Source organism: Myotis brandtii, unplaced genomic scaffold, assembly GCF_000412655.1.
Source record: "Myotis brandtii unplaced genomic scaffold, ASM41265v1 scaffold124, whole genome shotgun sequence".
In the NCBI taxonomy this organism is placed as follows: domain Eukaryota; kingdom Metazoa; phylum Chordata; class Mammalia; order Chiroptera; family Vespertilionidae; genus Myotis; species Myotis brandtii.
The window spans coordinates 546177-555974 of NW_005354334.1; positions in this window are offsets into that span (position 1 = coordinate 546177).

Here is a 9798-nt window from a genome sequence, read left to right on the forward strand (position 1 = left end):
TTCCTTCTCAGACCATTCTCAATGCAGCAATGAGAATACACTTAAAAAGAAAACCTGCTCTGACCACTCATTTAATTAAGTCTGCCAAATGGTTTCCTATTGTTCTCAGGATAAAGGTGAAAATCCTGACTAAGGCCTGAATTGTTTTCAATTTTCAATTGAGGGGTTATTTAAAGCAAATAGGTGAACCTGGTGAAAGGGAGAAAGAGAGTGAAGAGGGAGTGTGGGAAAGAGAGGCTTTGTAATGACTTCCATGTGAGGACAGCCTGGGACCCCTTTCTCCTACCTCATCTCCTTCCATCCTTTCTTTCAATTTATTGTTGGAACACATCATAATTCCCCAACTTGTACACTATTTCAAGCCTCTGGGGTCTTACTTGGACTGCTCTGTGTCCAAGTAGAGTTCTTTATCCCTCCTTTTGGTACAGATTCAAACCCCTCTGCCTTTCCAGTTTCCTTCTAGGGAGAAAAAAGAAGAGAGGAGAAGAGCCATGAGTGGTTTAGCTGAGTGGATAGAGCATCCGCCTGTGGACTGAAGCATCTCAGGTTCAATTCCAGAGAGAGAGAGAGAGAGAGAGAGAGAGAGAGAGAGAGAGAGATGAGGGAGGGAGAGGATGAGGATGTTTTTAGCAAAGGCCAGCTTAGGAGTACCCTAATTAAGTTAATAACAATATACCTACCTATATAGTTTAAGTTTAAAAAATTTGGCTCTCAAAAGAAATTTCAATCGTTGTACTGTTGATATTTGGCTCTGTTGACTAATGAGTTTGCCGACCACTGGGTTAAGGGAATTAAATCAAATGAAAACAATTGATAAAATATGTACTGATTAATCATATCAATATACTTACATGATAGATTGATGGGGCCATGCATTATTTGAATTATGATTTATAAAAAAATTCTCAGCAGAAATGGTGCTGAGTATCTAATTACATGAAGTTGCCAAGAGAATAGGGGTTTAAAGAGCAGAGAATTACCATAAGACCCAGATTTAAGATCCGGAGGAGTCACGTGTCTTTATATAAAGAGAAGCTGGCCTAAGTACAGAATCTATAACTTCAAATCAAGGAATGCAACACACAGGAAAATACTAAAAAATAATGAATTGGAATTTTCAAAGGCAAACACTGAGTATGAAAAAAGGAACATGGTGTGAAACAAAGGAGGAGACTAGGAATTAATAAATTTTCATGTTCAGTTTTTCCTTACAATTTTCTGAAGTTGGCTGTGAACTTCATCATTTCAAATTAATAGTACTAATTTTTTAAATCTTTGTTGTTGAAAGTTTTACATATGTCCCCTTCTTTTTCCCATTGACCTCTTCTAGTCCTAATTTTTAATCACCAACTTGGAGTGATTGTCACTGCATCCAAAGATCTAGAACAACCTGGATAAGCCACAAAATCAGTTTTTAAAAAAATCAGAGCCCTGGCCAGTTTTTCTCAGTGGATAGAGCATCAAACCATGGACTGAAGGATCCTGGGTTTGATTTCAGTCAGGGGCATGTATTTTGGTTACAGGCTCCATCCCTGGCTGTGTCGGGGCATGTGCGGGAGGCAATGAATCAATATGTGTCTCTCATATCAATATTTGTCTCTCCCCATCCCTTCCACTCTCTGTAAAAAAAAAATTTAAAAAAAACATCAATATTTGTCTCTCCCCATCCCTTCCATTCTCTGCAAAAAAAAAAAATCAATAGAAAAATATTCTCAGGTGAGGATTAACAAACAAACAAACAAAATTAGAGAATTGAATATGCAAAGAAAACAAAATAAACTTAAATCCTGAAAGTACTGAGCATCTGGGCAGCTGCTAACAGAAGAATGAGTAGAAATGTGCCAGAGATAAAGGCAGGGCATGTAGAAACCTAACTCACCTTCAGCACCATAGACAGTATAACTGATGAGAGTCACACAGCACCTCAGCCACGAAGTGAGCCGGCACCACTTACCAATCTTTCCCCAGCATTCACCATGGTGGGCTACACTGAAGCCTGGAGACAGCAGGAACGTTGGGAGAGATACCCCATGAGGTACAGGGTCCTTTTCCAAGGGCTAAGCGGCTATCTGTAAAAGCTGGTCTCTGGCTCTATTTTTGTTCATCAGTTTATGTTGTTCATTATATTCCATAGATGAGTGAGATCATGTGATATTTATCTTTCTCTCACTGGCTTATTTCACTTAGCATAATGCTCTCCAGATCCATCCATGCTGTTGCAAATGGTAAGAATTCCTCCTTTTTTACCACATTGTAGTATTCCATTGTGTAGGTGTACCACAGATTTTGAAATCCACTCTTCTGCTGATGAGCACTTAGGCTGTTTCTAAATCATCTTAGCTATGAATTGAATACCTTAATCAATAAAAAATAAATTAAATTAAATTAAAAAAAAAACTGGTCTGGGGAAAGAGTGATAAGAGGACTTCATAGTTACTCTGGGCTTTTGCAGACTGCACTGCGACAGCATGCCAAACACTGGGGACAGGACAGAAGACAGAGAAAACATTCCTCTGAGAAATTCTGGCCCTTCACCGAGTGCTCTGCAGCAGGCCTCCAAAGCCTCAGGCTGGGCTGCAGGGCAGCAGGAGATTTCCCAAGGAGCAAAGAGAACTCCCAATGACCTGGAGAGCTGGAAGCTGGATGTAACTGAAGGAGTGATTACCAGACTCTGCCAGTGCTCAGATCCCCATCCTTGCTAAAGGGAAGCATTTCGAGTCAGTTCTTTAATGTGTTTTAACTCAGTGATTAAATAATTTAACTAAAGATGCAAGAAAACTCAGACCCAAGTCAAAAATGGATTTGGCTGATTTAGCCCTCATCACTAATGACATTCGAAGTCTGTCATAAGAAAACAATAATAATAATACGAAAAAATAAATAAGCAATATGACCTTTGGTGAAGAAAGGAAATAATGGAAACAGAGCTAGAATTGGCCATGATGTTAGAGTTTTCGGAGACTTTTAAATAACCAGGAGAAATGTGTCTAGTGGAAAAGATGGACAAGATAAATACGCAGGTGAGGAATTTTAACACAGTGGCAGGCACTATGCAAATGAAGAAAATGAAAAATACAATATCAGAAATAAATTTTTCTATGGGAATAACAGCAGGCTAAACAAGACAGAAGTAAGAATTAGTGAATGTGAAGACCTATCAATAGAAATTATCCAAAGCATAACCCAAAGAGGAAAAAAAGGTACAGAACACCGGAGGTCTGCGGAACATTATTAAATGATGTAATTTATGTGTATGTATCATGAACATATCACATATACATAGGTATCCTATGTAATAAAAGCCTAATATGCAAATCAACCCAATGGTGGAATGACAGGTCGCTATGATACACACTGCCCCCCTCCCCCCCAGAGGGAGGTGACCTGAAGCAGCAATCAGGGTTGGGGCCAGCCAGAAGGCGGTGCCAGGCTGACAGCCAAGGCGGGTGCCAGGGGGGGCTCCCCGATCGCCCCACCCACCAGTAGCCCCACAGATGCACAGATGGCCCTGATGGCCGGCCAGGCCTAGGAACCCTACCCTATATACTGGGAAGAGTCTCTTAGATTTAAAAATTAAAACCTGGCAAGGCTACTCTAACACTGAAAAAAACAGGATGATGCAGCGATGACATGCATGGACTCTGGCTTGCACATTTTGTGGTCTGCCCTGATTCTGACACTTATAACTGTGTGACAAAGCCAATTACTTAACTTCTCTCTGCTTCAGTTTTTCCACCCATAAGATGGGGAAAATGGTACTACTGCCTCAGAAGGATCATGTTATGTACTACTTTTTATAATCAGGGCAAAAAAATGTAGCTGCCCATACAACAGCAAGATGCCTTTCACCTGTATGAAAAGTATGGTCACTGGTGCATGCAGCATCCTGGATTGTGAAAGAGATGTCCAACTTACAGTTTAGGCCCAACATCCCCCGAGGGGTCCCAGATTGCGAGAGGACACAGGCTGGGCTGAGGGTCCCCAACCCCCACCCCTGTGCACGAATTTTGTGCACCAGGCCTCTAGTATGTTTATAAACATAAAATTTTACATCACAGTGTATATTTTTCCTTATGAACCCTTACCAATAATCTTAGCAAAAAGCCCTACCAAATCGTGTTGTTTTTCTTCTCCTATTAGTGATATTGTACATCATTTTGTAAAGTTTATTAACTAGTGTTTCTTTCCCAAGAATATTTGTTTACCTCTGCCTGGGTGACAATTGTGTCACATTTGTGGTTGAAGTTGGGTAACTATACTTCAAAGCTACTCAGTGCTCTCAAAAGGAAAACACGTGTTTCCTATCATTTATCTATAGTTACAATAAAAGTGCCTGAGAGTAGGTCTCTGTGGGAAGAACACCTGCCTGGAATGCAAGGAAACCAGATGCATAAGCCCCCACGTGTGATGTGCCTGCCTCCATTTGTAATGCAAAGTTGGTTAATAAGAGCCAGCTGTCTCTTACAGAGCCAGAGCGTCCCTGCTCAGAACATGTTTACTAAAAGGCCCTCTCACAATGACAACCAACTGGGCAAGTATCCTCAAGCTGTTTATAGATGAGAAAAAGGAGGGAAAATGGGGTTAAAGATAGATTTTATAGAACACCTGCTGAACAACTTCAGGAAGCTTTCCAATAAATTTAAGGTAGTACTCAATAAAGAAATAACTTAATTCCACTAAGAAATTGCTTTCAATGTGAAGGCTAAGCAGTTTTTGTGACCCTTAATATCCTCCATATTCCCTTTATTTGGACCATTTCACCGAAGCAATTTCTAATTTGATGATGATGCAGATCTCTTTACTTACTCAAAATATGTCTCAGTTATCCATTTTTCAGTTTCATGCAAGAGTTTAAAGATCATTATTTTAGAATCTAAAACTGGATGCCTTGAAATGACTTTTTTCAAAATAAAAGGTTACTCATAGTCCTGCGTGCGTGCATGTGTGTGTGTGCGCGCACACGCGTGCGCACATGTGTTAGTTAAAGCATTTTAGACAAAGACTAGCATATCTTTTATCAGGATAGATTTAGGATGCCAGTGAGGAAAATTGTGAATAGAAGATAAATTAAGCAAATTGCTTAATGTATGGACTGTAATTTGGAATACCCTGAAAAACAGGAGCTAGGTGGAGAAAATCCTTCAGAAGGAATTCAGGTGTTAAACCATTTCAACACAAGCAGTATTTTACTTATTTGGAAGTCACAACTTTTGAATAGTCTAAACTGGTAATTTCCAACCTATAAAAACTGCAGAATCCTCTGGATATACTGAGTTATTGAACAAAGTTGAAGAAAATTCAAATGCAACCCAAAATGTAGCATAACAGTTGTTGCCTTACATTTAAAGACTTCTTGAAAATCAATAATGAAAAATTGATGGTCCAAAGGAAAAAAAACAGTCAGCAAAAAAATACAAGTAAGAAATAAGTTATTTTATAAAATACCAGTAGCTAGGACATGGAATTTTGAAATGTTCCTATTCAGTAAGAACTGTTGAATGATAGATATAATGTTGAAAGCACCAGTTCATGAGTGAGAAAGGTTTAGGTTCTAGCTTTGTGACCTATGGCAAGATATGTAAAGTATACTGAGTCTCAGTGTCTTTGTTTGTAAAAGAAAAAATATACCATTTGTTCTTACCTAAAAGCATCCTATGAGAATTAAAAAAGAGAATGTATTGGTGATTAATAATGAAATAGCTTTATTTATTATTTAGTCAAATAATTAAATGATGCTATTCAATGTTTGTGTGACTTTGAGAAATAAACCATTCACATTATATGTAGATGTCCAAACTGAATCATCTTGCCACACTGGAAGGAGAGATGGTAATATGAATCAACAAGACAATAATTTGATATGGAATCCATAATAAAATATATAAAAATAATGGAAGTATATGTACAGATTTTTTGGTAAAAATTTCCTCATATAGTTGACCCTTGCACAACCCTAGTTTGAACTGGGAAGGTCCACTTATATGTGGATTTTTTAAAAAAAATACCTGTACTGTTTTCAGTCCACAGTTGGGAGTCAGTGAATGTGAAGGCTGACTGCATTGATTGACACCATCCTATATAACAAAAGCCTAGGTGGCATCATGCCCATGTACAATGTCATCACAAGATGGCCACCACAGATGGCCGTGTGCACAGTGGAGACGGGGCCCAGTGGGCACTCTGTGTGGTGAGGCCTGGGGGTCCTGCAGCTCTGTATGGCACAAAGGAGGGTGGTCCTGGCAGAGGAGGTGGGTCACAGCAGGGAAGGGCAGTTGTGGGTAATCAGGCCAGCAGGGGAGAAGTTAGACATCAATCAGGCCTGCAGGGGAGTGATTAGGGGATGATCAGGCTGGCAGGCAGAAGTGGTTAGGGGCAATCAGGCAGGTAGGCAGGTGAGAAGTTAGGAGCCAGCAGTTCCGGATTGTGAGAAGGATGTCTGACTGCGGGATCGGGCCTAAACCGGCAGTCAAACATCCCCCAAGGGGTCCCAGATTAGAGAGGGTGCATGCGAGGCTGAGGGACACCCCCACCATGCACGAATTTTGTGCACTGGACCTCTAGTCCTATATAATAAAGAGCTAATATGCAAATGGTCATCACGTTCTCACATCATCACGCCCTCACGCCGTCGTGCCTAACGTCTCAGACACTCAACACTGGGAAGAGAGGAATGGGGACCAGCCAGGCACAAATGAGCTTGTGAAACAGGAATGGGGAACAGCCAGGCACAAATGAGCTCCCAAGAGAGGAATGGGGCCAGCCAGGCTGCAGCCTGGGAGAGGAACAAGCCACCCGCCCCGTGGTCCTGGGCGCCAGCGGCTGCACCTGTGCCTGCAACCCGGGAGAGGGACAAGCCGCACACCCCGCAGTCCCAGGCACCAGCGGCTGAGGCTGCAGCCCAGGAGAGGTACAAGCTGCCCACCCCACGGTCCCGGGCACCAGCGGCTGCTCCTGCAACCCAGGAGAGGGACAAGCCGCCTGCTCTGCAGTCAAGGAGAGGGACAAGCAGGCGCCAGTGCCTGCAGTTGTGGCCCAGGAGAGGGACAAGCTGCCTGCCCCATGGTCCCGGGCACCTGCGGCTGCAGCCCAGGTGAAGCTGCCTGCCCACAGTCCCCTGCAGCTGTGGCCGGCCCGGGCAAAGCCGGCCCCAGTCCTGGGTGCCTGCGGCCAGCCAGAGGGAGGGAAACCTGGGTCCCAGGTGTGGGGTGAGGCAGAGGTGGCTAGGGATGATCAGGCCAGCAGGGGAGCAATTCGGGGTGATCAGGCTGGTAGGGGAGCAGTTAGGGATGATCAGGCAGGTAGGCAGACAAGCGGTTAGGAGCCAGTGGTCCCAGATTTCGAGAGCAGTCGGACATCCCCTGAGGGGTCCCAGATTGGAGAGGGTGCAGGCCAGGCTGAGGGACCACACCCCTCGTGCACAAATTTCATGCTCCGGGCCTCTAGTTTTATATAAGGTTTTGAGCATGTGTGGATTTGGGTATCTGTGTGGGGTCCTGGGATCTAATTCCCTGCAGATATTGAGGGACAACTAAATTTGAGGGGAGTCAAAAGTTATATTCAGATTGTTGACTGTGTGATGTGGCACCACTAACCCCAGCACTGTTCAAGAGTCAACTGTAGTAGCAAAAAAAATCTATGAGTATAAAATTTAGGGATTTAAGTCATTGTACATGTATATAATGAACTTATAAATTCCTATAAGAATTATAAAGAAAGATAAACAGATGTTATGTGTACACATAACTATAATTTCTTTTGTAACAAGTTATTCTTAGAAAGTTGTGCTTTAAAAACAAATATGGAAAGTTCATAGCTGGTAACAAATGGAAATCGAGTTTGCAAATTGTTTTGAAACTTTACAGAAATCTCGACAAATCAACATCTGCTCCTAGAAATTTCTCAGACATGCTAATAAATAAAGATGAAGTTATACATACAATCCATGAGGCTAAATGAGACTTCAGGGTGAATATCTTTATTTTTTGTCTTCTCAGAAAAATTATGTCAAATCCTTCACCAAATATTTGGCTATCATATTCATGCAAACCTCCAAAAGGTGAGATTTTTTTTAAGCCGTGATAGATTTATTTATTTACTGAAGTAATATTTATTGAGTTTTATGGCAAGCCACTTAATATCTCTTCATAAAGTCAAGACCCATTAAGCTCACCATTTAGCTGCCAATTTCTATTTTTTTATTACTGAATTTCATTTTCACTTCTAAGAGATTATTTTAAAATATTTCACACCTCTATGTGTCTCTTCAGCACCCTTTTAAAATTTTCCTATAGTTCTTTTCATATGAACAAATTCTAAGCATCTAGAATTTAACCAGTGAATAGGCTTAGTAGATAAACTCCTATAGTAGAAGAAGCACAAAAAACAGGAACCCAAGGTTTGTATTTTATACACAGTTTTGTCATACCAATGGTTTATCTGAATCCTAGTCATTGGTGAAGGAAACCACTGACATAGGATGCGTGGAAAGTTCAGATCTGGGACATGAGGTTGGACTTCTGTTAAATGAGGTACCCATGAGTAGTGAAAAGTTGCAAAAGTACAATTGGATTCTTGAGCAACACCAGGGTTAGGGATGCCAACCCCAGCCCACCTTTACCCCCACCCTGTGCATTTAAAAATCCTGGTATAACTTTTGACTTCCCCAAACTTTACCACTGTTAGCCTATTATTGACCAGAAGCCTTCCTGGTAACATGAACAGTTGATTAACACATATTTTAATGTTATATGTATCATACACTAGTCTAACAAGAAAGTAAGCTAGAGAAAAGAAAATGTTATTAAGAAAATCATAAGGAAGATAAAATACATTTACGGTATTTATTGAAAAGAACTCACATATAAGTGGGCCTGTGCAGTTCAAACCCCTGTTGTTCCAGGGTGAGCTGTCATTCCAATAGGGATTGTCAAAGACAGCCATTGACGGCTTTGCCTGCTTACTTGCGTCCCATGAAGCAGCGTGGCTTAAAAAACAGGTCTGTTCTCAGACCGAGGCATGTGGCAAATCCCAAATCCACACCAACAAAAGCTGTACATGTTTGTTTTTGACATGGAAGGGTCTATGGTGATAGGGTATCCTCTTGAAAAACCCCAATTCTCAAACCCTGATTCTCACTCACCCCCTACTCCACACCCCACATCACAGTAAAAGGACCTTGACTGCCACAAACAGGCCAAGCTTGGCAGCCCATCCAGAAGTGACCACGTGAAGTTACAATGACTCCAGAATGTTGCAGAAGACCGGAGAAAAACCAAGCCACACTTAGAGAAAGGGAGTTACATTTTATTATTAAATTCTGTGCAGACCCAGAGAAAAACATGCCTTTCAAATTCTGGGCCCCCCCAACATGGAGGAAACTCTCTTTATTTATACTTTTTCCAGTCCTTTGTCTCCCAAATTTGGAATGAGACTTCCGGGCCGTCTGAGAAAGAAGGCCTGCATGCTGGGAAGGGGCCATGAGACCATACCTCAAGGCCTGGCCTGGTGTCAGCACTGACAGCTCTGTCTGGGGCATAGTTTACGGCCTCTCTGGAATGGGAGTAGTCTTATTTTCCTTATTATTTAAGACAGAATCCAGAATAGCAGGGTTAAAATTTCAAACAGCAGTTTTTCTATAAGATGGATGCTTCAAGAACAAAGGGGTTTGTGCTTTAAAATATATATATATATATACAGTGGGGCCTTGACTTACGAGTGTCCCGACTAACGAGTTTTTTGAGATACCAGCTGTCTCTCGGCCGATTTTTTGCATTGAGTTGACAGAGTAATTTGAGTTAA